The sequence below is a fragment of the Arachis stenosperma genome, chromosome 2 (assembly GCF_014773155.1).
Source record: "Arachis stenosperma cultivar V10309 chromosome 2, arast.V10309.gnm1.PFL2, whole genome shotgun sequence".
NCBI lineage: Eukaryota > Viridiplantae > Streptophyta > Magnoliopsida > Fabales > Fabaceae > Arachis > Arachis stenosperma.
The window spans coordinates 62,371,561-62,399,538 of record NC_080378.1 but is presented as its reverse complement, the minus strand read 5'-3'; the positions used below and the strand labels follow the sequence as shown (position 1 = coordinate 62,399,538).

Sequence of the window (27,978 nt, the reverse complement as noted above, 5' to 3'; positions counted from 1 at the left end):
GGTGTACAAAGATGAGTAAATGACATAAAAATCCACTTCCGGGCCCACTTGGTGTGTGCTTGGGCTGAGCAATGAAGCATTTTCGTGTAGAGACTCTCCTTGGAGTTAAACGCCAGCTTTAGTGCCAGTTTGGGCGTTTAACTCCCAATTAGGTGCCAGTTCCGGCGTTTAACGCTGGAATTTCTTGAGGTGACTTTGAACGCCGGTTTGGGCCATCAAATCCTGGGCAAAGTATGGACTATCATATATTGCTGGAAAGCCCAGGATGTCTACTTTCCAACACCGTTGAGAGCGCGTCAATTGGGCTTCTGTAGCTCCAGAAAATCCACTTCGAGTGCAGGGAGGTCAGAATCCAACAGCATCTGCAGTCCTTTTCAGTCTCTGGATCAGATTTTTGCTCAGAACCTTCAATTTCAGCCAGAAAATACCTGAAATCACAGAAAAACACACAAACTCGTAGTAAAGCCCAGAAAAGTGAATTTTAACTAAAAACTAATAAAAATATACTAATAGCTCAACTAAAACTACCAAAAACATACTAAAAACAATGCCAAAAAGTGTACAAATTATCCGCTCATCACAACACCAAACTTAAATTGTTGCTTGTCCCCAAGCAACTGAAGATCAAATAAGATAAAAAGAAGAGAATATGCAATGAACTCCAAAAACATCTATGAAGATCAGTATTAATTAGATGAGCGGGGCTTTTAGCTTTTTGCCTCTGAATAGTTTTGGCATCTCACTCTATCCTTTGGAATCCAGAATGATTGGCTTCTTTAGGAACTCAGAATCCAGATAGTGTTATTGATTCTCCTAGTTAAGTATGATGATTCTTGAACACAGCTACTTATTGAGTCTTGGCCGTGGCCCAAAGCACTCTGTCTTCCAGTATTACCACCGGATACATACATGCCACAGACACATAATTGGGTGAACCTTTTCAGATTGTGACTCAGCTTTGCTAAAGTCCCCAACTAGAGGTGTCCAGGGTTCTTAAGCACACTCTTATTGCCTTGGATCACAACTTTATGTCTTGCTTTCTCTTTCTTTTTCTCTTTCTTCCTCTTTTTTTTTCGGTTTTTTTTTTCGTATTCACTGCTTTTTCTTGCTTCAAGAATCATTTTTATGATTTTTCAGATCCTCAGTAACATGTCTCCTTTTTCATCATTCTTTCAAGAGCCAACATTCATGAACCACAAATTCAAAAGACATATGCACTGTTCAAGCATACATTCAGAGAACAAAAGTGTTGCCACCACATCAAAATAATTAAACTGTTATAAAATTTAAAATTCATGCAATTCTTTTCTTTTTTCAATTAAGAACGATTTATTTAAGAAAGGTGATGGATTCATAGGACATTCATAACTTTAAGGCATAGACACTAAGACACTAATGATCATAAGACACAAACATAGATAAACATAAGCACTAAAATTCGAAAAACAGAAGACTAAAGAACAAGGAAATTAAAGAACGGGTCCACCTTAGTGATGGCGGCTCTTTCTTCCTCTTGAAGATCCTATGGAGTGCTTGAGCTCCTCAATGTCTCTTCCTTGTCTTTGTTGCTCCTCTCTCATGATTCTTTGATCTTCTCTAATTTCATGGAGGAGAATGGAGTGTTCTTGATGCTCCACCCTTAGTTGTCCCATGTTGGAACTCAATTCTCCTAGGGAGGTGTTTACTTGCTCCCAATAGTCTTGTGGAGGAAAGTGCATCCCTTGAGGCATCTCAGGGATCTCTTGATGAGAGGGGTCTCTTGTGTGCTCCATCCTTTTCTTGGTGATGGGCTTGTCCTCATCAATGGGGGTATCTCCTTCTATGTCAACTCCAACTGAATAACAGAGGTGACAAATGAGATGAGGAAAGGCTAGCCTTGCCAAGGTGGAAGGCTTGTCCGCCACTTTATAGAGTTCTTGGGCTATAACCTCATGAATTTCCACTTCTTCTCCAATCATGATGCTATGAATCATGATGGCCCGGTCTAGAGTAACTTCGGACCGGTTGCTAGTGGGAATGATTGAGCGTTGAATGAACTCTAACCATCCTCTAGCCATGGGCTTGAGGTCATGCCTTCTCAATTGAACCGGCTTGCCTCTTGAATCTCTCTTCCATTGTGCGCCCTCTTCACATATAACTGTGAGGACTTGGTCCAACCTTTGATCAAAGTTGACCCTTCTTGTGTAAGGATGTTCATCTCCTTGCATCATAGGCAAGTTGAACGCCACCCTCACACTTTCCGGACTAAAATCCAAGTATTTCCCCCGAACCATAGTAAGATAATTCTTTGGATCCGGGTTCACACTTTGATCATGGTTCTTGGTGATCCATGCATTGGCATAGAACTCTTGAACCATCAAGATTCCGACTTGTTGAATGGGGTTGGTAAGTACTTCCCAACCTCTTCTTCGGATCTCATGGCGGATCTCCGGATATTCACCCTTTTTGAGTGAAAAGGGGACCTCGGGGATCACCTTCTTCAAGGCCACAACTTCATAGAAGTGGTCTTGATGCACCCTTGAGATGAATCTATCCATCTCCCATGACTCGGAGGTGGAAGCTTTTGCCTTCCCTTTCCTCTTTCTAGAGGTTTCTCCGGCCTTGGATGCCATAAATGGTTATGGAAAACGAAAAAGCAACGCTTTTACCACACCAAACTTAAAATGTTCGCTCGTCCTCGAGCAAAAGAAGAAAGAAGAGAGTAGAAGAAGAAGAAATGAGGAAGAGGGAGATGGTAGTGTGTGCGGTCAAAGAAGGGGGAGAAGTGGTGTGTAGGTTGTGTGAAAATGAAGAAGTGAAGAAGGGTATTTATAGGAGAGAGGGGAGAAGGAGTTCGGCCATGTATGGGTGGGTTTGGGAGGGAAAGTGGTTTGAATTTGAAGGGTGAGGTTGGTGGGGATTTATGAAGGATGGATGTGAGTGGTGAAGAGAAAGATGGGATTTGATAGGTGAAGGGTTTTTGGGGAAGAGGTATTGAGGTGATTGGTGAATGGGGGGAGAAGAGAGAGAGTGGTGGTGGGGTCCTGTGGGGTCCACAGATCCTGTGGTGTCAAGGAAAAGTCATCCCTGCACCAAATGGCATCAAAATTCACGTTTTGAGCCATTTCTGGCGTTAAACGCCGGGCTTGTGCCCATTCCTGGCGTTTAACGCCAGGTTCTAGCCCTTTTCTGGCGTTTAACACCAGTCTGGTGCCCCTTTCTGGCGTTAAACGCCCAGAATGGTGCCAGACTGGGCGTTAAACGCCCAACTGCTAGGCTTACTGGCGTTTGAACGCCAGCAGCATCTTCCTCCAGGGTGTGCTGTTTTTCTTCCTGTTTTCCATTTTGTTTTTTGCTTTTTTCATTGATTTTGTAAATTCTTATGATCATCAACCTACAAAAAACATAAAATAACAAAAGAAAATATATAAAATATAATCATTGGGTTGCCTCCCAACAAGCGCTTCTTTAATGTCAGTAGCTTGACAGAGGGCTCGCAATGAGCCTTACAAATGATCAGAGCAATGTGGGAACCTCCCAACACCAAACTTAGAGTTTGAATGTGGGGGTTCAACACCAAACTTAGAGTTTGGTTGTGGCCTCCCAACACCAAACTTAGAGTTTGACTTTGGGGGCTCTATTTGTCTCTGATTTGAGGGAAGCTCTTCAAGCTTCATCTCCATGGTGACAGAGGGATATCCTTGAGCCTTAAATACAAAGGATTCTTCATTCACTTGAATGATCAATTCACCTCTATCAACATCAATCACAGCCTTTGCTGTGGCTAGGAAGGGTCTGCCAAGGATGATGGATTCATCCATGCACTTCCCAGTCTCTAGGACTATGAAATCAGTAGGGATGTAATGGTCTTCAACTTTTACCAAAACATTCTCTACAAGTCCATGAGCTTGTTTCCTTGAGTTGTCTGCCATCTCCAATGAGATTCTTGCAGCTTGTACCTCAAAGATCCCTAGCTTCTCCATTACAGAGAGAGGCATGAGGTTCACACTTGACCCTAAGTCACACAACGCCTTCTTGAAGGTCTTGGTGCCTATGGTGCAAGGGATGGAAAACTTCCCAGGGTCTTGTCTCTTTTGAGGTAATTTCTGCCTAGACAAGTCATCCAGTTCTTTGGTGAGCAAGGGAGATTCATCTTCTCAAGTCTCATTTCCAAATAACTTGTCATTTAGCTTCATGATTGCTCCAAGATATTTAGCAACTTGCTCTTCAGTGACATACTCATCCTCTTCAGAGGAAGAATATTCATCAGAGCTCATGAAAGGCAGAAGTAAGTCTAATGGAATCTCTATGGTCTCATTTCGAGCCTCAGATTCCCATGGTTCCTCATTGGGGAACTCAGTGGAGGTTAGTGCATGCCCATTGAGGCCTTCCTCAGTGGCGTCCACTTCCTCTCTTTTCTCTCCAAATTCGGCCATGTTTATGGCTTTGCACTCTCCTTTTGGATTTTCTTCTGTATTACTTGGGAGAGTACTAGGAGGGAGTTCAGTAACTTTCTTGCTCAGCTGTCCCACTTGTCCTTCCAAATTTCTGATGGAGGACCTTGTTTCATTCATGAAACTTTGAGTGGTTTTGATTAGATCAGAGACCATGGTTGCTAAGTCAGAGGGGTTCTGCTTAGCACTCTCTGTCTGTTGCTGAGAAGATGATGGAAAGGGTTTGCTATTGTTAAACCTGTTTCTTCCACCATTATTATTGAAACCTTGTTGAGGTCTCTCTTGATTCTTCCATGAGAGATTTGGGTGATTTCTCCATGAAGAGTTATAGGTGTTTCCATAGGGTTCTCCTAGGTAATTCACCTCTTCCATTGAAGGGTTCTCAGGATCATAAGCTTCTTCCTCAGATGAAGCATCCTTAGTACTGTTTGGTGCATTTTGCATTCCAGACAGACTTTGAGAAATCAAATTGACTTGTTGAGTCAATATTTTATTCTGAGCCAAAATGGCGTTCAGAGTGTCAATCTCAAGAACTCCTTTCTTCTGATTAGTCCCATTGTTCACAGGATTCCTTTCAGAAGTGTACATGAATTGGTTATTTGCAACCATTTCAATTAGCTCTTGAGCCTCTGTAGGCATCTTCTTCAGATGAAGAGATCCTCCAGCAGAGCTATCCAAGGACATCTTAGATAGTTCAGAGAGACCATCATAGAAAATACCTATGATGCTCCATTCAGAAAGCATGTCTGAGGGACATTTTCTGATTAATTGTTTGTATCTTTCCCAAGCTTCATAGAGGGATTCTCCATCCTTCTGTCTGAAGGTTTGGACTTCCACTCTAAGCTTACTCCATCTTTGTGGTGGAAAGAACTGTGCCAAGAAGGCATTGACTAGCTTTTCCCAAGAGTCCAGGCTTTCTTTAGGTTGAGAGTCCAACCATATTCTAGCTCTGTCTCTTACAGTAAAAGGGAATAGCATCAGTCTATAGACCTCAGGGTCTACCCCATTAGTCTTGACTGTGTCACAGATTTGCAAGAATTCAGCTAAGAACTGATGAGGATCTTCCATTGGAAGTCCATGGAACTTGCAATTCTGTTGCATTAGAGAAACTAATTGAGGTTTAAGCTCAAAGTTGTTTGCTCCAATGGCAGGGATAGAGATGCTTCTCCCATAGAAGTCGGGAGTAGGTGCAGTAAAGTCACCCAGCACCTTCCTTGCATTGTTGGCATTGTTGTTGTTTTCGGCTGCCATGTCTTCTTCTTCTTTGAAGAATTCGGTCAGGTCCTCTACAGAGAGTTGTGCTTTGGCTTCTCTTAGCTTTCTCTTCAAGGTCCTTTCGGGTTCAGGATCAGCTTCAACAAGAATGCCTTTGTCTTTGTTCCTGCTCATATGAAAGAGAAGAGAACAAGAAACCGTGGAATCCTCTATGTCACAGTATAGAGATTCCTTGAGGTGTCAGAGGAAAAAGAAAAATAGAAAGAAGAAGGAGAAGAAGAATTCGAACTTTAATTAGATAAGGTTCGAATTGTGCATTGAGAAGGAGTGGTACCCCATAAATAGAAGGATGTGAGAATGAGGGGAGTAATTTTCGAAAATTAATTAGAAGATTTTGAAAACATTTTTGAAAAACACTTAATTGATTTTCGAAAATAAGAGTGGAAAAGAAATCAAGTGATTTTTGAAAAAGATTTGAAATTAGAAGTTAAAGGGATTTGATTGAAAACTTAATTTGAAAAAGGTGTGATTAAAAAGATGTGATTGAGAAGATATGATTTGAAAACAATTTGAAAAGATATAATTTAAAAACAAATTTAAAAAAAAAGATTTGATTTAAAAATTAGTGACTTGCCTAACAAGAAAAGATATGATTCAAACATTAATCCTTTCTCAACAGAAAAGGCAACAAATTTGAGATGTTCAATCAAATCATTAATTGTTAGTAAGTATCTTTGAAAAAGGAAAGAAATTGATTTTGAAAACATTTGATTGAAAATATATGATTTAAAAAGGATTTGATTTTGAAAAACTTTGAAAACTTGAAAAAAATTGATTTTGAAAACAAAATCTTCCCCCTAGCACCATCCTCGCGTTAAACGCCCAGAATGGTATATATTCTGGCGTTTAACGCCCAAAATGCTACCTCTTTGGGCGTTAAACGCCCAACCAGGTACCCTGGCTGGCGTTTAAACGCCAGTCTGTCTTCTTCACGGGGCATTTTTGACTGCTCAGCTTTTTCTGTGTAATTCCTCTGCAGTATGTTCTGAATCTTCAATTCTTTGTATTATTGACTTGGAAAGACACAAATTAAAAATATTTTTGGATTTTTTTATTAATTAAGATGCAACAAGAATGAAATAACAATGCATGCAAGACACCAAACTTAGCAGTTTGTATACTACTGACACTATATGAGACACCAAGATGCTCAAGTCAAATAGAATTCAAAGATCAAAACAAAGAAATACATGCATGGATTCGAAAAATATAACAAAAAACATGCATTTGACACCAAACTTAAGATGAGACTCTAGACTCAAACAAGAAATATTTTTGGATTTTATGATTTTAAATTTTTTTTTTTGTGTTTTTCGAAAATTAAGTGGAAAAAAGTATCAAAATTCTTAATGAGAATTCCAGGAATCAGTGCAATGCTAGTCTAAGACTCCGGTCCAGGAATTAGACATGGCTTCACAGCCAGCCAAGCTTTCAAAGAAAGCTTCGGTCCAAAATACTAGACATGGCCAAAGGCCAGCCAAGCCTTAGCAGATCATTGCTCCAATAGCAGGATTGATAGAGATCAACAAGCTATTGTGATGATCAGTTGAAACCTCGGTCCAATAAGATTAGACATGGCTTCTCAGCCAGCCAGATTTCAACAAATCATCATGAAACTCTAGAATTCACCTTCAAGAATTTCGAAAAAAAATAAATGCCTAATCTAAGCAACAAGATGAACCGTCAGTTGTCCATACACAAGAACAATCCCCGGCAACGGCGCCAAAAACTTGGTGCACAAAATTGTGATCAATACTTTTCAAAACATAAACAATCCCTAGTAATGGCTCCAAAGACTTGGTGCTCAATACCATGGCATAAACACAACTTCGCACAACTAACCAGCAAGTGCACTGGGTCATCCAAGTAATAAACCTTACGCGAGTAAGGGTCGATCCCACGGAGATTGGTGGTATGAAGCAAGCTATGGTCATCTTGTAAATCTCAGTCAGGCAGACTCAAATGGGTATAGTGATAAACGAATAAAGCAATAAGATAAAGATAGAGATACTTATGTATATCATTGGTGTAAGAGCTTCAGACAAGCGTATGAAGATGCCTTCCCTTCCGTCTCTCTGTTTTCCTACTGCCTTCATCCAATCCTTCTTACTCCTTTCCATGGCAAGCTCGTGTAGGGTTTCACTGTTGTCAGCAGCTACCTCCCATCCTCTCAGTGAAAATACGTCCCTGATGCTCTGTCACAGCATAGGCTAATCATCTGTCGGTTCTCGTTCAGGCCGGAATAATATCCATTGATACTTTTGCGTCTGTCACTAACGCCCTAGCCTACTAGGAGTTTGAAGCACGTCACAGTCATTCAATCATTGAATCCTACTCAGAATACCACAGACAAGGTGAGACCTTCCGGATTCTCTTGAATGCCGCCATCAGTTCTTGCCTATACCACGAAGACTCTGATCTCACGGAATGGCTGGCTCGTTTGTCAGGCGAGCACTCGGTTGTCAGGCGATCAACCATGCATCGTGCAATCAGAAATCCAAGAGATATTCACTAAGCCTCGCATGCTTGTAGAACAAGAATGGTTGTCAGTCACCTTGTTCATAGGTGAGAATAGTAATGATCCGTGACAATCATCACCTTCATTAAGTTGAAGAACAAGTGATATCTTGGAACAAGAACAAGTGGAATTGAATGGAAGAACAATAGTAATTGCATTAATACTCGAGGTACAGCAGAGCTCCACACCTTAATCTATGGTGTGTAGAAACTCCACCGTTGAAAATACATAAGCATAAGGTCTAGGCATGGCCGTGAGGCCAGCCTCCCAATGATCTAAGAACTATATGTCCAAAGATGATCAAAGGATCAAAAACAATCCCAAGATGAAAATACAATAGTAAAAGGTCCTACTTATAGAAAACTAGTAGCCTAAGGTGTACAAAGATGAGTAAATGACATAAAAATCCACTTCCGGGCCCACTTGGTGTGTGCTTGGGCTGAGCAATGAAGCATTTTCGTGTAGAGACTCTCCTTGGAGTTAAACGCCAGCTTTAGTGCCAGTTTGGGCGTTTAACTCCCAATTAGGTGCCAGTTCCGGCGTTTAACGCTGGAATTTCTTGAGGTGACTTTAAACGCCGGTTTGGGCCATCAAATCTTGGGCAAAGTATGGACTATCATATATTGCTGGAAAGCCCAGGATGTCTACTTTCCAACGCCGTTGAGAGCGCGCCAATTGGGTTTCTGTAGCTCCAGAAAATCCACTTCGAGTGCAGGGAGGTCAGAATGCAACAGCATCTGCAGTCCTTTTCAGTCTCTGGATCAGATTTTTGCTCAGAACCTTCAATTTCAGCCAGAAAATACCTGAAATCACAGAAAAACACACAAACTCATAGTAAAGCCCAGAAAAGTGAATTTTAACTAAAAACTAATAAAAATATACTAATAGCTCAACTAAAACTGCCAAAAACATACTAAAAACAATGCCAAAAAGTGTACAAATTATCCGCTCATCAGATGGCTTAGGTAATAAACTCCGTATAGTTCGGCCTTCTCTACTCTGTATGGACCTTCCCATCTTGATCTCAACTTGCCTGGCATGAGCCTCAGTCGAGATTTGTAAAGGAGGACTAAATCCCCATGTTGGAACTCTTTTCTCTTGATGTTCTTATCATGTACAACCTTCATCTTCTCCTTGTACGTTCTTGAGTTCTCATAAGCTTCTAGTTGAAGGCTCTCCAGTTCTTGCAGTTGCAACTTCCTTTCAGCTCCGGCTTCTTCAAATCTCATGTTGCACTCCTTGACTGCCTAAAAGGGTCTGTGCTCTACTTCAATTGAGAGATGACAAGCTTTTCCATAAACTAAGCGAAAAGGACTCATCCCAATGGGTGTTTTATATGCTGTCCTATAGGCCTATAGTGCATCTTGTAGCCTGGTGCTCCAGTCTTTTCTATGAGGTTTGACTATCTTCTGCAAGATACGCTTTATCTCTCTGTTTGACACCTCGGCTTGCCCATTGGAAGAGGATGGTATGCTGTTGCAACCTTATGAATAATCCCATGCTTCTTCATTAATCCTGTTAGTCTCCTGTTACAAAAATGGGTGCCTTGATCGCTCACGATTGCTCGTTGTGATCCAAAGCGGCAAATAATATGGTTTCTCACAAAGGAAACAACGGTGTTAGCATCATCAGTGCGGGTAGGAATTGCTTCCACCCATTTGGAAACGTAATCCACAGCTAACAGTATATAAAAATAACCATTAGAATTTGGAAACAAACCCATGAAGTCAATGCCCCAAACATAAAAAATTTCACAGAAAAGCATAATTTATTGAGGTATCTCATCCCTCCTGGATATATTACCAAATTTTTGGCATGGGAGACAAGATTTACAAAACTCAGCAGCGTCTCTAAAAAGAGTAGGCAACCAAAATCCACAGTCTAAGATCTTTCTTGCTGTTCTTTGAGGGCCAAAATGTCCTCCACTCTCAGATGAGTGTCAGGCCTCTAAAATGGACTGGAATTCTGATTGAGGCACACAACGTCTAATTACCTGATCAGCGCCACATCTCCAAAAACATGGGTCATCCCATATATAATATTTAGACTCGCTTTTCAGCTTGTCTCTTTGATGCTTAGAAAAGTGTGGAGGAAATGTGCGGCTAACTAGATAATTAGCTACAGATGCGTACCAAGGTGCTACCTCAGATACTGCTTGTAGGTTATCAAATGGAAAATTATCATCTATAGGAGTAGAATCATCTTTAATGTGCTTAAGGCGACTCAAGTAGTCTGCCACTAGATTTTGGTTACCACTCCTATCCTTTATTTCTAAATCAAATTCTTGTAATAGCAGTATCCAACATATGAGCCTTGGTTTGGACTCCTTTTTAGCTAATAGATACTTTAAAGCTGCATGGTCCGAATACACTACTACTCTAGTACCAAGTAAATAATCTCGGAATTTATCCAGAGCAAAAATAATAGCAAGAAGCTCTTTTTCAGTAGTAGTATAGTTGGACTGGGCAGCGTCTAAAGTCCTAGACGCATAAGCAATAATAAAAGGATCCTTTCCTTCACGCTGAGCCAGCGCTGCTCCTACTGCATGGTTGGAAGCATCGCACATGATTTCAAACGGCTGGCTCCAGTCTGGTCCTCTCACAATTGGAGCTTGAGTTAGGTCGGTCTTCAGCTTATCAAATGCTTGTTTGCAATCCTTACTGAACTCGAACTCAATATCCTTCTGTAGTAATCTGGATAAGGGAAGTGCTACCTTACTAAAGTCCTTAATAAATCTCCTGTAAAAACTTGCATGGCCAAGGAACGAACGGACTTCCCTCACAGAGGAGGGATAAGGTAAACTAGAAATAACATTCACCTTTGCTGGGTCTATAGAAATGCCAGTATTAGATACAACATGTCCTAGTACAATTCCTTGTTTAACCATAAAATGACATTTTTCAAAATTTAAGACAAGGTTTGTATTGACACATCTATCTAATACTCTAGATAATCCATCTAAGCAAAGGCTAAAAGAATCACCATAAACGCTAAAATCATCCATAAAAACCTCCATACAGTTCTCAATAAGATCAGAGAAAAGACTCATCATGCACCTCTGGAAAGTAGCTGGTGCATTGCACAAGCCAAAGGGCATTCTCTTGTAAGCATAAGTTCCAAAAGGACATGTAAAAGTTGCCTTTTCCTGATCCTCAGGAGCTATATGAATCTGGAAGTAACCTGTGTAACCATCTAGAAAGCAATAATGTGATTTACCTAACAGGCGATCCAGCATTTGGTCAATAAATGGAAGTGGGTAATGATCCTTACAGGTGGCTTGGTTGAGACGCCTGTAATCAATGCAGACTCTCCAAGCGTTCTGTACTCTGGTTGCTATGAGCTCTCCATGCTCATTCTTCACTGTAGTGACTCCAGACTTCTGGGGCACCACTTGTACTGGGCTAACACATTCACTGTTTGAAATGGGATAAATGATACCTGCTTCCAATAGTCTGGTCACTTCCTTTTTGACAACTTCCAAAATAGTAGGATTCAGACTTCTTTGGGGTTGGCGGACATGTCTTGCTCCTTCTTCTAAAAATATTCTGTGCTCACATACTTGAGGGTTGATGCCTACTATGTCTGCTAAACTCCAGCCAATTGCTTTCTTGTGCTTCCTCAGCACACTAAGTAACTGCTCTTCCTGTTCAGGAGTGAGGTCCTGTGCAATAATAACTGGAAACTTCTGCCCATATTCAAGATAAGCATATTTGAGATGTGGAGGGAGAGGTTTCAACTCTATCTTTTGGTCATGGGCAGGCTCTGAAGTGTCTGGAGCTTGTTGACAAATGAATTTTTGCCGGTATAGAAATTATCAATTGATCAATTGTAGTATAGTCTAAACCGACGCAAAATCCATCATCAAACAAATCTACAATCTATATCCGAGAGTACTAGTCTCCCGAGTCGTTCTCCCTTGGAATTGCCAAAGTGTGCATCTTATTGATTTAGTAAGCCTTGTTGGAATTCTTTGAAAGGTTTAGCAAAGTAATGAGAAACAAACAATCAATTATCAAAAGACTTGGCTTAGGGTTGGCATTAGAAATTCTATCCTTATAGTCCATTCAATGTTGACAACAATTAGGCCTTGCTTCATTTAGTTATCCCCTAAATATAGAGGAAGTTCAAATGAACACAATCAACTTGAGTCACAAGTCCTAGCGTCACCTCATGGGAAACTAGCTTTAGTGCCCTCCAAGCCAACTAGCAATCCCTAATTCCAAATCAACTAGTGATACAACTATTCAACTTCTTCCAAGGACCAAACCCTATGCCAAGTGTGAAAATTCTACTCCATAGCTAGTGTTGTCATTTTATCAAACATGTGATGAGCAAGAAGGAAAGTCATAGTAAAATGAGAAGAAAAGTAGAATTGAAAGTATTGCAACACAAAGATCTAACAACAAGTCTCAAAGAGTAGCAATGAAAATCCAAAATAGGGATGAAATCCAAAATTACAAAGTTGAATTCTAGATCTATGAGAATTGATCAATTACATCTACTACTTGAAATTGGAGAAGAAAATCTATGACATGAACAAAGTGGAGTGAGAATTGTAATGGATCTCACCAAAAAGTCATTGAAAATTCAGAAATTAGATGAGGATGAACCCTAGTGAAGCTTGGAATCTCCCTCTTCTTCTCCCAAAAAATGTAACTAACTCTCCTCCAAAAATATCTAATTCTAGAAAATGAACTAAGTGTCCTTAACCCTTGCTCCTTTGATCTTCTTAAGCTTTTCCCGCCAAGGCATTTCCCCAAAAGTGGGATTCTTAACTACCTCCACGCCTAAGTCACGTGACTTCTAAAAAATCATATTCGCAAATCGGCGCGCACGCGCAAGGTACGCGTACGCGCCGTCGAGGCGTGATGTAATGTGCGCGGAGGTGTGATGTGCGCGTGCGCGCCCATGAAGATCCTGGCTTAGCCGCTTCTCAAGCCGGCTCGTGACTTGGCTCTTGGCTTTGGCTTCATGTTGCTTTATCCGCGCGGGCGCGCCAGGTGCGCGCACGCGCCCATACGGAAATTTCCAAAGCTTGATTCTCATGCTTCCTTCCTTTGTACCCGTCTTCCTTCTCTCTTTCGGTCCATTCCTACTCTATATCTTGAAACCACTTATCACACAAGTCACGGCATCGAATGGCATCAAGGAAGATTAGAAATGTATCTATTTTAGTGCAAAATAAGCATGTTTTCATTCATGAGGCAAAACTAGGAAAGGAATGCAAAATCTTGTATTTTCATATAGAAAGTGTGTGGAATTATTGATAAAACCCCTGAAATCAGCACAAGATAAACCCTCAAAATGGGGTTTGTCACTTGTGAAAATGCCGAAGTGCCCTTATTGTCAGTTAATAGAGTCCCCACACTTGGACCTTGTTCTGTGTACTGTTCTTCCAACTCTTCTTGGTGAATTTCAGCTACAGTTTCATCTATGATATCACACTGGAAGATAGAATGATCTTCTGGAGGGTTGTTTGTGACTCCATTCAAATTGAAGATTACCATTCGGCCATCTATTTCAAAAGAATATGTTCCTGAAAAAGCATCTAATTTAAATTTTGATGTCTTCAGGAATGGTTTGCCAAGTAGGATTGATGATGGCTTATCTGAGTCATTATTGGGCATCTCCAAGATATAGAAATCAGTTGGGAAAGTGAGCCCTTTAATGTTCACCAAAACATCTTCAGCAACTCCAGCTACTGTAATAATGCTTTTATCTACCAACACAAAATGAGCTGCCGACCTTTTTAAGGGAGGGAGCCTTAAAACATCATATACAGATAAAGGCATTATACTAACACATGCTCCCAAATCACACATGCAATCATAAATTACTGCACCACCAATAGTACAACTAACTATACAGGGACCTGGGTCACTACACTTTTCAGGTAATCCTCCCATTAAAGCAGATATGGAACTACCTAAAGGGATAGTTTCTAATTCATTAATTTTGTCTTTATGTATACATAAATCTTTTAGAAACTTTGCATATTTAGGTACCTGTTGAATAACATCAAAAAGGGGAACAATTTCCTCAAGCTTTTTGAAGATTTCTACCATTTGGGGATCAGGTTCCAACTGCTTCCTGGGCTTCCTTGCAAGTTGTGGAAATGGAATGGGAGCAGCGTCCTCTGTAGTGTCTGCGCCTTTTGGTGTTTCCTCCTGTGGTTGAGCTTCTTCTTCCTCAGCTATGTCCTGTATGTCCTCTTCCTCTTCAACCTCTTCTATTTCTACTACCTCTTCAGCTGAGGTGTGTTTTGGTGGGCTTGGCTCCTCCTGATTCCTCTCCTGCAATGTGGTTCCAGACCTTAGGGTGATGGCATTAATACCACCCTTTGGGTTGGGTAATGTTTGAGAGGGAAGTCCACAAGAGCTTGAGGACTGGTTGTTGGAGTTGTTTATTGATCCAATTTGTGAGACAAGGGTTTGTAAAGTAGAAGTCAAAACATTCATAGTAGAAGTAAAGTTATTTTCCATGGCTTGTTGCCTCCGATCAATGGCTTGCAGTAATTCATCTTTAGGAGATGAAGAGGGGTAAGTGATCTGAGAGGTTTGCTGAGGATTTTGAGGCTGTCTGAGATTAGGTGCTCTGTAGGCCTGATTCTGATTCTGTTGCCTAAAGTTGTTATTATTATTCCACCTCTGATTTCCACTGTTATCTCTGCCTCCTCTGTTAGAATTGTCCCTCAAACCCTGGTTAGAATTGTCTCTCCAGCCTTGGTTAGAGTTATCCTGCCATCCTTGGTTATAGTTGCCACCTTGATTGTATCCTTGATTGGGGCGGTCATGAAAGTTATGAGTGGCTGCTACAGTGTTGTCTTCTGGTTGGAGCTGCGGGCACTCATCGGTATAGTGACTGTAATCTGCACAGATTCCGCACACTCTTTGTGGAACTAACTGCTGGCTGTGCTGTGGTGGAGAAGGCTGAACTTGCTGAGGTTGTTGTTGTTTCAGTTGCATCTGCTTCAGCAAGTTAGTCATTTCACATAAACTCTGAGCTATAGCAGCATTCTCTTTACTAGTGGATACCTCTGCAACAGCTTTTGACCGACTTTGTCTCTGCCTATGATTCCTAGTAGAGTCAGCTAAGTCTCTGATCAATTGCCATGCTTCGTCCGTAGTCTTGTACTTTTTCATAGAACCATTGCAAGCACCTTCCAGTGTGGTCCTATCTTGAGATTTCAAACCCTGTGTAAAGTAACCGAGCAAAACTATCTTGTCAATCATATGATGGGGACATGCGTCTCAAAGAGTGTTGAAGCGTTCCAAGTATTCATAGAGGGTCTCAGATTCATCTTGAACGATCATAGACATGTATTTCCTCAGTTTATCGGCAACTTCAGCTGGAAAGAATTTATCCAGAAACTCTCTCCTAAGTGCATCCCAGTTGGAAACAATTTCTCCAGGTTGAGTGTAGTACCACTCTCGTGCCTTTCCCTCCAGAGAAAACGGGAAGGCTTTCAATAGAATAGAGATTTTATCAGTGCCATCACGCTTAACGGTAGAACAAGCGGTCTGGAAATCCCTAAGATGCTTGATAGGCTCTTAAGCAGGTAAGCCATGAAATTTGGGCATCAAGTTGAGTAGCAAAGACTTTATTTCAAAATCTACAGCTACTGCTGGGTGGTGCGCCTAGAATGGTTGGAGCGTAAAATCAGGGGCTCCTTCCTCCTGGATAGTGACTCTTTTGGGCGCTGCCATGTCACCTGCACGTAAATGGACTGGATTAGTAGAGAGGGGGCTTGTTTCTTCCTTAGATGACGGTTCAGGTTCGTCCTCAAAGAGGAGTCGCCTACGCCGAGCTTGCCTTATATGTGAAAGAATTCTTTCAATCTCAGGGTCAAATGCTGGCAAGCTTGGATCAGGAAGTGAACGCGTCATTTAACGAAAGAAACGTACAGTTCATAGTGACAAAAATAAAATAAAATGCAAATAAATAAATTCTAATTAATAACTTTAGCACTCTATTGCAACTCCCCGGCAACGGCGCCAAAAATTGATGCGGCAGAAATTTGTGAATTAAAAATTATTAAAATATATATACGTTACATGTATAGTTCTTAACTCACCAGAAATCCACTTATCAATTTAGAAAGGTGTCACAGAAATTTAAATTTAAAATACTGGGAGTATGAATCCCAGGTCGTCTCCCAACGAGTTGCAGAATAGTGTGCTATTTTATTAATCAGATGTTTTCAAAAAGGTTTGAGTTGAACAAACAGGGAATTAAATTGGAGAATTTGAATAATGTAAATAAAAGCCTTGACTGGGAGTTGATTAGTTGGAAGCCCCATTAACATTGGGAAACTCTCCAAATTAATTGATAATTAAAGGTTATCCTGTTTTGTTATCTCTTACCAGGTAAGGGAAAGTCAAACAAATTAGAATGCTATGTCCGTTCACAAGTTGCAATCCACTTAATAAAAAGGGATTGGTATTACTGAATAGAGGACAAGCCAACAATAAACCCAATTATAATCTTTCCTTTAAGCTTTCCAACTCAAGGGTTCCTTTCAATCAACTCCCCATCAAGTTAGGGAACTACTCGCTCATTGTGAATGTAAAATTCATAACATATGAAAAGGAATTAAAGAAAGAAACTTTAAATAAAAATCAGAATAATCAATTAAAAATAAAAGTAATCCTTGTATTAAATAATCCTAATAATATTCCAATGGTAAAATCAACAAAGCAAAGGATATGGAAGAGTAAAACCAAGTAAAGAAAACGAACTGGAATGACGAAGTCTTGATGAGGTAATAACTCTTCTCAGTATCCCAATGCAAAAAGTGGTAGAAAAATAAAATTCTAAGAACTATCAATGTGTAGAGGGAAAACCTAGAGGAGGAGTAAAAACTCGATCTCCAAACTAAAACTGTATAGAATGAATTGTTCTCCCCGGTTTCTGCATGTTCTCTGGCTCTAGTCTGCTGTTCTGGGCCGAAAACTGGGTCAAAATAGGGCCCGGAATTGCCCCCAGTGAATTCTGCAGATTATGCAGATTGCGCTCGTCACGCGATCGCATCATCCATGTGGACGAGTCATTTGCGTTTTTCCCATCCACGCAGTCGCGTCGTCCACGCTTCCGCATCACTTGTGCTTTTCCAATCCATGCGGTCGCATAAGTCATGCGGCCGCGTCATTGCGATTTCTCCTCTTTTGCGCGAACGCGTGAGCCATGCGGCCGCGTCACTTCTCGCTGGTTATCTCCTCAATTTCTCGTGTTCCTTCCATTTTTGCTAGCTTCCTTTCCAATCTCTAACTCATTCATGCCCTATAAAGCCTGAAACACTCAACACACAGATTACGACATCGAATGGAATAAAGGAGAATTAAAATGCATAATTAAAAGTCTCTAGGAAGCAGTTTTCAATCATGTAATAATTTCAGGAAGGAAAGATGCATATCCCATTTTTGCACAACAGGGATATGAAAATCCGCGAGAAGCGACAGGTTCGTTCCGTTTGAAGAAAGGAAGGATCCGAACAAAGAATCGATCTTTCTTTTAGTTGTTGAATCTCTCTATAAATGCATGCTAAATTAATGAATAAGTGGGTAAGGATCATGATAAAACCACACAATTAAATACAATATAAACCATAAAATAGTGGTTTATCAACCTTCCCACACTTAAACATTAGCATGTCTTCATGCTTAACTGAAGGAGATAAGATAAATAAGTATGAACATGTAGAAACTCATGCAATGCAATGCAACCTATATATATATATGAATGCAACTATATGATTCTTTCCCACTTGATCAAAAGCAAATAAGCTCTTCAAAACAATTACAAATCAAATTCCACTAATTCTATCATTATACAGTAAGGCAGATAAAAGTGCAAAAAGATAGCTCATGAAAGCAGGGAACATGGAAATTCAAGCATTGAACCCTCACTGATGATGTATGTACGCTCTAATCTCTCTAGTGTATAGGGTAATCACTCTATCCTTCTCTAATCATGCTCTCTAACTTTTGTTTTTCTCCTAACCAATCAACAACAGTTAATATGCCAATGCAAACATCATGAGGTCTTTTCAGGGTTGTAATGGGGCCAAGGTAAGGATAGGGATACATATATGGTCAAGTGAGCTTATAAATTGAATCTTTAATTAACCCAGCTTTAACCCAACCTATATATTTTATATAACCTTAGAATTCATACCTAGCTACCTAGAATTCCCTTTTACATTCCATACTCATGTATTAATTTTATCATATGTGCATTGATCTTTGAATTTTTAGTTCAGCATTCGGGTAATTTTGTCCCCTTATTTATTTATTGAAATTTTTTTTAAATAAACATAGCTTATCAATGCACATAGATTTTTAATTCTTATAGTTTCACATGAGTAGGTATCCAAATTCCCATTGTATTATCATGACACATTCCCTTAATAACTTTTGTTCCCACAATTTCCCATACTTAACTAGCATACACAATTCTATCTTAAGCTAACCAAAGATTAAATTTGGGATATACAATTGTTTTTCCGCTTAAGGTTAGTAATGTGGTAAAATATAGAACAAATGGGATTTAAAGGCTCAAAGTGGTTAACAAAGGTAATTAAAAAGGGTAGGCTTAATTTGGATAAGTGAGTTTAAATAAATAATGGCCTCAATCATATGCAAGCATATAAACATAATAAATATTGGACATATAGGACGAAACAAAATATAGATTACAATCATAGAGAACTAAACACACAAGAATAAAATAATTATGGTTAAATAATGTAACCATGCATAAAGGCTCAAATCTTCACAGGTTGTGTGTTCTTTAGCTCAAAAATCATGTTCCAAATACAGCTTCAAGCAAATTTATCATAAAAGTTTTGATTAAAATTAGTGAAATTTTGTTCCAAAGATATCTTTTTAGAAGAAACTTATTGCCTTTTCAATCAAGTAGAACATGCATGCAACTAACCTATTACTATGCAATTTATCCTATTCTATAAAAGAAAGAAAATCAAACTAAAATATCCTAATTTATTGGTGCTAGGGAAGAGAAATTACCTCCGGAAGTCAGGTACCGACCAACTTCCCCACACTTAAGGCTTTGCACTGTCTTCGGTGCCATCTGTCAGGAATAATGGTGGGCTGGTGGCAGTGTCTCCACAGTTGGGGCCGTCATGGCTCCCTGTGCTGGTGAAGGAAGTGGAGTCTGAGGTGTCTGAGTCTCTGTAATCTCCTCTAAGCAGCTCCCTGAGGTGTTTGAATCGGCGTTGGTTGCGGCGCTCTCGGAGCTTTGCTTTCTTTACATGTTGGTCCAACCACTTCAGTATTTGATGCAGCAATTGACTAGTAGATGGTGGAGGAGCTGCAGCATCCTCTGTGGACTGGTGATGTGTGGAAAACGATCCAACACAAAACTCACCGGCAAGTGTACCGGGTCGCATCAAGTAATAATAACTCACATGAGTGAGGTCGATCCCACAGGGATTGAAGGATTGAGCAATTTTAGTTTAGTGGTTGATTTAGTCAAGCGAATCAAGTTTTGATTGAGTGATTTGTGTTTAACAGGAAGTAAATGACAGTAAATGTAAAGGGGGAAGGAAAAAGTGCAGTAAATTGAAGAACAGAATTGTAAATTTGCAGAATCTTAAAGAGCAAGAAAGTAAATGACTGAAAATTAAAGTGCAAGAAACTTAAATTGCAATAACTTAAATGACAAGAAAGATAAATGGCTTGAATATAAAAGGGAATTGAGGAATGGGATTGCAAGATCTAAACAAAGAAGAAGTAAATTGCAGCAATGGATTGAGCAGAAATTAAATCAGAAGCAAATATCATTCAAACAGAAAGAAAATAAAATGCAGTAAAGGTTCACAGAAGAACCCAAAATGAGTTGTGATCTCAGGACCCAAGGGCTTAGGTAGCAGAGCCTAAAACCCAATTTCCTTCCCAGATCTGAATTTACTAAGCAATTGACAGAAAATTAAAGAAGAAGTAATAGAAGAACAGAATTGGAATAGAATTATGCAGAAAACAAAGTGCAAAGAGCTTGAATGGGAATTGGGACAGAATTTCCCCAATTTCACACACCCAAAACTCAAAAACAAGAGAGCAGAATTGCCCAAGGGAAATGAGGAAGAAGATCAGTCAATTCTCCCTTGATCCTCTTAGTTCTCGGACAAGTCTCTCAAGAAAGCTCAAAGAAAATGAAATTCAAAAGCCAAGGTGAAAGTCTAAGTGGTAAAAAGTAAAAGTAAAAGCTCAAGGTAGCTAAAAAAGGTGCTAATTACATCAAACTAACTCCTATTTATACACTTTCTATTCTTGGATTTTGGGACTTGGATGGGCTTTTGATTTGGTGAAGAAATGAACTAAAATGGGATTTTAATTTAAATTTTCGGCCCATGAAATTCACTCCCAGGAGGCTGCCCTGCCCTTGTGGAGGGCAGGGCAGAAAATTGATGCTTGGTGCTAGCAATTGGTGCGGCCATGGTGCAAGTTGGTGCAGCGTGGTGCAAGTTTGGTGCGCCCTTGGTGCGCTAGAGGCTGCCCTGCCCGCGCCAAGGGCAGGGCAGGAAAGTTGGTGCTGCCAGATTGAGGAGTGCGCGCGCCAGAATTGATTTTGGTGCACCAGGAACGCAAAACGCTGCCCTGCCCGCGCCAAGGGCAGGGCAGGAAAGCTTTGGTGCGCCAGGGGAGGAGCGTTGCGCGCCAGATGCTGCCAGGGACGAGAGTTTGGTGCGCCAGCTTTCAAAGTTGGTGCGCCAGAATTTTGTGTGTGGTGCGCAAGTCCAAATGCTGCCCTGCCCGCGCCAATGGCAGGGCAAGGTCCTTTCCTTCATGGCCCGTGTTCGAAACTGGGAGGAGGCAAACACGCTATTTTTTTTCTTTTTTTCTTGGCTTCTTGGCACGGTAGTGGACCTTAGTGCTTGGCTTCCTCATGGTTCCTTGTTCGAACCTTGTAGCATGCATGGTTGATATTTTCCCCTTGATTTTCTTCCTTATGGAGCCCGATTCTGCCCTCTACAAGGGCAGGGCAGAGTTTGCTTTCTCTTGGTCCCAAGGCACCATTTTGTGCTCTGCCCTTGTAGTGGGCAGGGCAGAGTTGCCTATTCTTGTTTGGTTCTCTATGTTGCTCTCCTAGAGGGCATTCTGCCCTTGTGGAGGGCAATGTTGCTTCCCCCATTAGTTGCGGCACGCTTCATCTTGATTCGGCCACGCTTTTCTTTCTTTTGCTACACTTTTTAGGCCACGCTTTTCATTTTCTTTTGTTTTCTTCACCTACAATAAACCAAAACAACCGCTCAAAGTATCACTAAATTCAAGAGGCTTATAAATCAATTAAAATGCAATTAAAATTAGCTTAAACCTCATGATTTAACATTAATTTCATGGTGGTTGCTTGATTTAGAGAAGTTATGCATTTTTACTCCAAATCACTTACTTAGGATGCAAGAAAGTGCATAATTGCTAACAAAACAAGTGAAATTAGCTTGAAAATGGGTATATGATGACTTGTCATCACAACACCAAACTTAAACCTTGCTTGTCCCCAAGCAAGCATCAAAACTAAGAGTAAATGAAATGAATAAGAAAAGAATGCATATCCTTATTATGCAGATAGCAGAACTTGATCTATGGGGCATTTATGCAGACAATGACAACTCATTTATTGTTGCTGCTGCATAATACACATTTTGCATCAAAGGTTTGCTAAACTTGCTGTTATAAGACTCACCTTTTGATTACTCCCTTGCTAACTCTTCTTGGCTTATAATGCTTTAACAAGCTTATTATTCTTTTAGAGGTTGGGTGTCAAATGCTGCAGCATAGCCTTTGGCTTTATTTTCTTTTCTTTTGCTCAACATCTTTCCACCACAGACACTTGGCTCACTAATTCTTCCTAGGATCATTGATGCCCAGCATCTCTTTGGATCACTAAGTGCTTTGTATCTAAGTTGCTCTTTATTGTGGATTTTCAATTGGCCATCCCAAATCAGTTGATCTAAGTGACCGGGTTTCAAAATACCCCTTAGAATTTACTCATCCAAGCAGATCTCAGTACAAGAACACCACAGGCATTTGTCCTAAGGTCCAAGCCATTGGTGTCTAACCTTTATTCTTTGTTTTTCTTGCCACTTTGGCTTTTTCCTTCTTTTTTTTTTCTTTCTGTTTTTGTTACCAAGGGTTGTTTCATTCTTGATAGGAGTTTTTATAACAGCAAGCTAACTCACAATTGGATGAGAATGATATTATGCAACACTTATTTCATGAGTCATGCATTTAATCAAACACATATGCCACCACCAACTTCCATTCATACTTATGCAACATTGGATATTTTACTTTTCAATTCAAACCAAACTCTTTTATTTAAGCATATGGGAAACAAAGCAATTTTCAAGCTAAGTGATGGATACAAGCATTATGCAGACTTATCATTTTTCTAGCTAATTATTAACTAACTAAAATGAAAAGCAAAGAACAGAAAATGCATAAAGTAAAAGAAATAAATGATGGAGGCATATCATGTTTCAGACATGCATCTCCTTATTAGAGACATGAAAGAGGAAGTATGAAGGAACTTTGCCACCTTCTAATGGTCATGGCTGCTGCTTGATTCTCCCTTCTTCTTCTTTCTCTTCCCTGTCTTGGAGTGATCTCGGATCTCTTCACTAGGACATCTTCTACCCCAAACAGAGTCTAAGAGTCCTCTGAGCCCAAAATCTTCCAATCTTTGAAAGGTTGACTCAGTGTATTGATGAGATCTTGCTTGTTGCTTGGCTAAGAATTCAGGGCATTGCTCAAATGGCTTGATCTCAGGATTGAGTGTTGGCAAATTGTGGGTCAAGTACTCCAACCTTGCTTGCATGTTTTCATCATACTCCATTCTTTGTACGTGTCTAACTTCACCTATGGTATGATGAACATTCTTCCATTGATACAGGTTGTGACTATATTCCTCTGCTTTAGCTTGACTAAAATACAGCTTATCATATGATTCTTTGAATTCTTTGTATTGCTCTTTTTGTCCTTCAAGAATCTGTGCTTGAAATTCTTGCTGCTGAGTCATCATTTGTTGTTGCCATCTCTCTTGTTTCTCCTCCATTTGATGCTGCCAAGCTTCTCGTTCCTCTTTTTCTTTCAAAAATTGCTCCATAAATTCAGGATGGGGCTCTAGATATTTCTCTTGGCCCTCCTGATTTTGGCCTTGTTGGGCCTGCATGAGTTGATTTTGACCTTGTTGAGCCTGCATGAGTTGCTGAGATAATTCTTCTATTGATCTTTGCAATTGGCTCATATCAATGGCATCATAAACTTGATTTCGTCCTTCCTCTCTTTGTGATCTCCTTTGTCTAGGAGCTACTACCCCTTCTTGGTCTTCTTCTTCATTAATTCCCTCCATGCTCTTCTTGGTAATTCCTTTTCCTACTTTCACTTTTGTTGTGTCCTCATCTTCAAAAACTACATTAGCTCTGTTACATAGCCTTTGGATGGTGCTTGGATGCCCAAGACCTTTTGATTTGCTTGTGCTATCGGCCATTTCTTGAATGCTGTCGGCTATGAGTTGTGCAACATTGATCTCACCCCCATGCAAGATGCAGTGTGTCAAGAGTGCTCTTTTGATTGTGACCCAAGAAGCATTTCCAGTAGGAAGGATAGATCTCCTCACTATTTCAAACCATCCTTTGGCCACAGGAGTAAGATTTATTCTCCTTATGTGACTTGGAACTCCCTTTGAATCTCTTTCCCAATCTGTATTCTCCATGCATAACCCCTGCAGAATTTCATCAGGATTATTTTCCCGTTGCAATCTAGCCTCATAACTAAGCTCTGGATAGGTTATGGTTCGCAACTTGAGAGCTCTTGTGATGGCAGCTGGGCTAAAACTCACTTCAACCCCTCTGACATAGCTTGTGTAAGGAGCACTATTTTTGTTTTCTTTGGCAGCATTTGCATAGAACTCCCTAATCATTACTGCACTGATGTCAGTCAGAGGAGCACACAAGAGTTCCCACCTTCTTTCTCTAGTAATTTGCCTCATAATGGGGTATTCTCCTTCCCTCAAATCAAGGCCTTTCTCATAGATGACATTCTTTACCTTCATGAACCTATGATATCTCCCTTCATGGAATTGGGATCTAAACTTTCTTGCATCAAATGGTGGGGGTTCAATTTCCATGGGCTCTTTTCCCGGCCTTCTTTTTGAGCTTGAGGAGGCCATTAAAAATTAAAGTGAAAAGAAAGAGGAAGTAAGAGTAGAAGAAATATGTGTTGTGTTTGGGTTGAACTTTGGTTCGGTTTTGATGTGTGAGGTAAGGGAATTATGTTGGCTTTGGAAGTGGAATAGAGTGTGGTTTCATATGAAAGTGGCTTGACTGGGAATGTGTATGCCGTGTTGGTGCAACGACTATATATAGGCCATGTTTCCAAGCTTTTCAACAAAACCACAATGAATGAATGAGGAAGGAACCGTTAGTGTTCATGAAGGGCTGAGATTGAGTTGGTCATCTCAAGGACTCATGGAATGGACGGTCTGCATGCATGGTTGAGGCTTGACGAGGATCCTCCTCCCATTGGCTGCATGTAGTTAAGTGTCCAAGGATGCATGCATGCAGATTTTGTTCCCCATGAACGCGTTCTCCTAGGCACATGTGACCTTCCTCACATAACTCCTCCTAGCCGTGGCCCCTCCTTGCATTTGCCGTAATCTTTTTCTCCTGCAAGAATCAAGATAGCTAGCCTTAGATCATTAATATGGTCGTTGGCAATTAATTTGTATTAAATGAAGAAAATTTGTTTTGTTTATTATTATGAAAAAAAGAAAATATTTTTGTGGTCAATTATGTCCCTTAATTAAAGATGTTAAAGGTTGGTGAACACCAAACTTATCTTTTATTTAGGGGATGGCTTAGCAATTGCAAACCAATCTCACAATTGATGCATTTTTAAAAAAAAAAATTTGATGTATGATCCCTTGTCTGTATGGTTTTGAGTTCATGATTGGAAAATGATCCTCTGATCATTGTTGCATATGCAGACACCAAACTTAGTGTTTGGTCACATGCTTTATCAAAAGACTTATGCATATGTTCTAAAAGACAATCCTCTTCTTTGAACAATGAACTTGGGTGTGCCTTAAGGTACACCAAACTTAGAGGTTTGCCATGTGCTTCAAAATGACATATGCATTTACCAGGCATGAAAATTCAAAACCATATTTAGAAGAATCATAGCTTATTAAATAAAAGAGAAGACAGAAATCTTAAACCATGGGTTGCCTCCCATGAAGCGCTCTTTTATTGTCATTAGCTTGACATTGACCTCCCTTTAAGGTGGTTGATGTTGGTGATGTCTCAATTTGTCACCTCTCACTGTCAGCTTTCTCTGTGTGCTTTGATGCTTAATTTCCATATGCTCAAGAGAAAGTATTTGGTTGACAGTGTAATAATCTTCTGCTCCATGCTGTTGATATACTAGTTGCACCTTATCACCCTTAGAAAATCCTTCAGTAGGGATTTTCTTGTTCTTCTACCCTTTGTGAGCCTTTTTCTTATTCTTCATCTTTTTCTTGCTTGTTGATCTTCCTTTCTTGACAGTTACTTGAGTTGTGATGCCTTCCTTCTTGCTGATCACCCCTGCTTCCTTGTGAATCCCTTTTTCTTCTTGCATCTGTTTGTTTTTCTGCTCCACTTCCTTTTCAGTTGATTGCTTTGGAAGGAGATCATCACTCATTTTGCTTGTTTCTTCATCCCTTTGTAATTCTGGGAAGACTTTCAGGATGATGCTCTCCTCATGCATCCTGAAGGTTAACTCACCTTGCTCTATGTCCACAATGGCTCTAGCAGTGGCCAAAAATGGTCGACCAAGTATTATGGAGTCATTTCCATTTTCTGAAGAATCCAGGATCACAAAGTCTGCCGGATAGATGAACTTGCCAACCTTAACTAAAAGGTTCTCAATCAGCCCCTTAGGATAGACTATTGATTGATCCACCAATTCCAAAGTCATCTCTGTTGGTTTCACCTCCTCTATGCCAAGCTTTTTCACTAGAGAATATGGGATTAGATTTATGCTTGCTCCTAGATCGCACATCCCCTTGTTAATGAATAGGTTCCCAATAGTGCATGGTAAGAAGAAACCTCCAGGGTCTTCAAGCTTGGGAGGGAGTCCCTTTTTAATGAGTGCACTACATTCCTCACTAAGCATCACTGTTTCCTTCTCATTCCAATCCCTTTTCTTGTTGATGAGCTCTTTTAAGAACTTGGCATACAGGGGCATTTGCTCCAAAGCCTCTGCCAAAGGTATGTTGATTTCCAACTTCTTGAAAGTCTAAAGAAATTTGTGGAAGTGCTGGTCCTTTGTTTCCTTGTGAAATCTCTGTGGATAAGGTAGTGGTGGTGTTGAGCTCTTCTCCACTTGATGCTGTTTTGGAATTGGTTCTTCCATGATTTTCTTTCCTTTCTTCAAATTCTGTGGCTTGTTGCCTTCCTCTGTGAGTTGTTCTGGAGCACTCTTGCTTATTGTGTCTTTGTTGATGGCTTCATCATTCTTTGTTGGCTTAGTGCCATTTTCCATAAGCTTCTTTGTTGCTCCTTGGCTACCATCTGTTAACACTCTTCCACTTCTTAGTTGCACCACCTTGCATTCTTCCTTTGGGTTGGGAATGGTGTCACTAGGTAGTGAACTTGATGGTTTTTCAACAGAGATCTTCTTAGAGATTTGTCCAATCTGCCTCTCTAGGTTCTTCATGGAGGCTTCTTGATTTTTGTTTGTCAATTCCTGGCTCTTCATTAGTTTCTCCATGAGTAGCTCTAGATTGGTGATTCTCTGTGAGTCTTGTGAGATGGGTTGATTTTGGGGTGTTGAGGGATGATGATAAGTGTTTTGGTTAGTTGGTTGGCTATTGGTTGGGTATTGGTTAGAATTTGGGTAGTTGTTTTGTGGTTTCCTGTATGTATTTTGGTTAGTGTTTGGCTGGGGGTTATGGTTTGTGTTTTTCCAATTGTTTTGGCTTGTGTTTCTTTGCCATGGTTGTTGGTTTTGGTTATGGTTGTCTCCCCATCTGAGGTTGGGGTGGTTCTTCCAAGATGGATTGTAAGTATCTCCATAGACTTCATTTGTTCCAGGATTTTGGTCGTGCATGTATTGAACCTGCTCTTGTTGTTGCTCTTCTTGAGTTTCTTCACTTTGCACCCAAGTGGTTGGAGGTTGGCTTGTGGTGCTCACTGCTGCCACTTGCAAGCCATCAATTCTCTTAGCCATTTGCTCAAATTGTTGTTGAATCTGCTGCTGCATCATCTTGTTCTGGGCTAGAATTGAATCAACTCCTTCCAACTCCATTACTCCTCTTCTTTGTGATGGTTGGCGTTGTCTTTGATGAGCAAAGAAATATTGGTTGTTGGCCACCATATCAATGAGGTTTCGAGCTTCCTCTGTGGTTTTCATGAGCTGTAAAGAGCCTCCTGCAGAATGATCAAGAGCTTCTTGAGCTTTAAGAGTGAGTCCCTCATAGAAGTTTTGCAACTTGTCCCACTCAGTGAACATCTCTGGTGGACATTTCCTCAATAGAGCCTTATATCTCTCCCATGCTTCATATAAGCTCTCGGCCTCCATTTGAGTGAATGTTTGAACCTCTGTCTTCAACCTTAGGACTCTTTGAGGTGGATAGAATTTGGCAAGGAACTTGCTCACCAAGTCATCCCAAGTGTTGATGCTTTCTTTTGGAAAGGTCTCTAGCCATTGAGTTGCTTTATCCCTGAGAGAGAATGGGAAGAGTAGCAACTTG

General features: G+C 40.3%; 1 non-coding gene across 1 annotated transcript; it reads left to right on the top strand.

The window, feature by feature from the left end:
- The first annotated feature begins 5,171 nt into the window (after positions 1 to 5,171).
- On the top strand, positions 5,172 to 5,279 carry LOC130963880 (small nucleolar RNA R71). The gene has a single exon (XR_009079997.1). It is a non-coding gene; the product is annotated as a small nucleolar RNA R71 (small nucleolar RNA).
- The last annotated feature ends 22,699 nt before the right edge of the window (positions 5,280 to 27,978 follow it).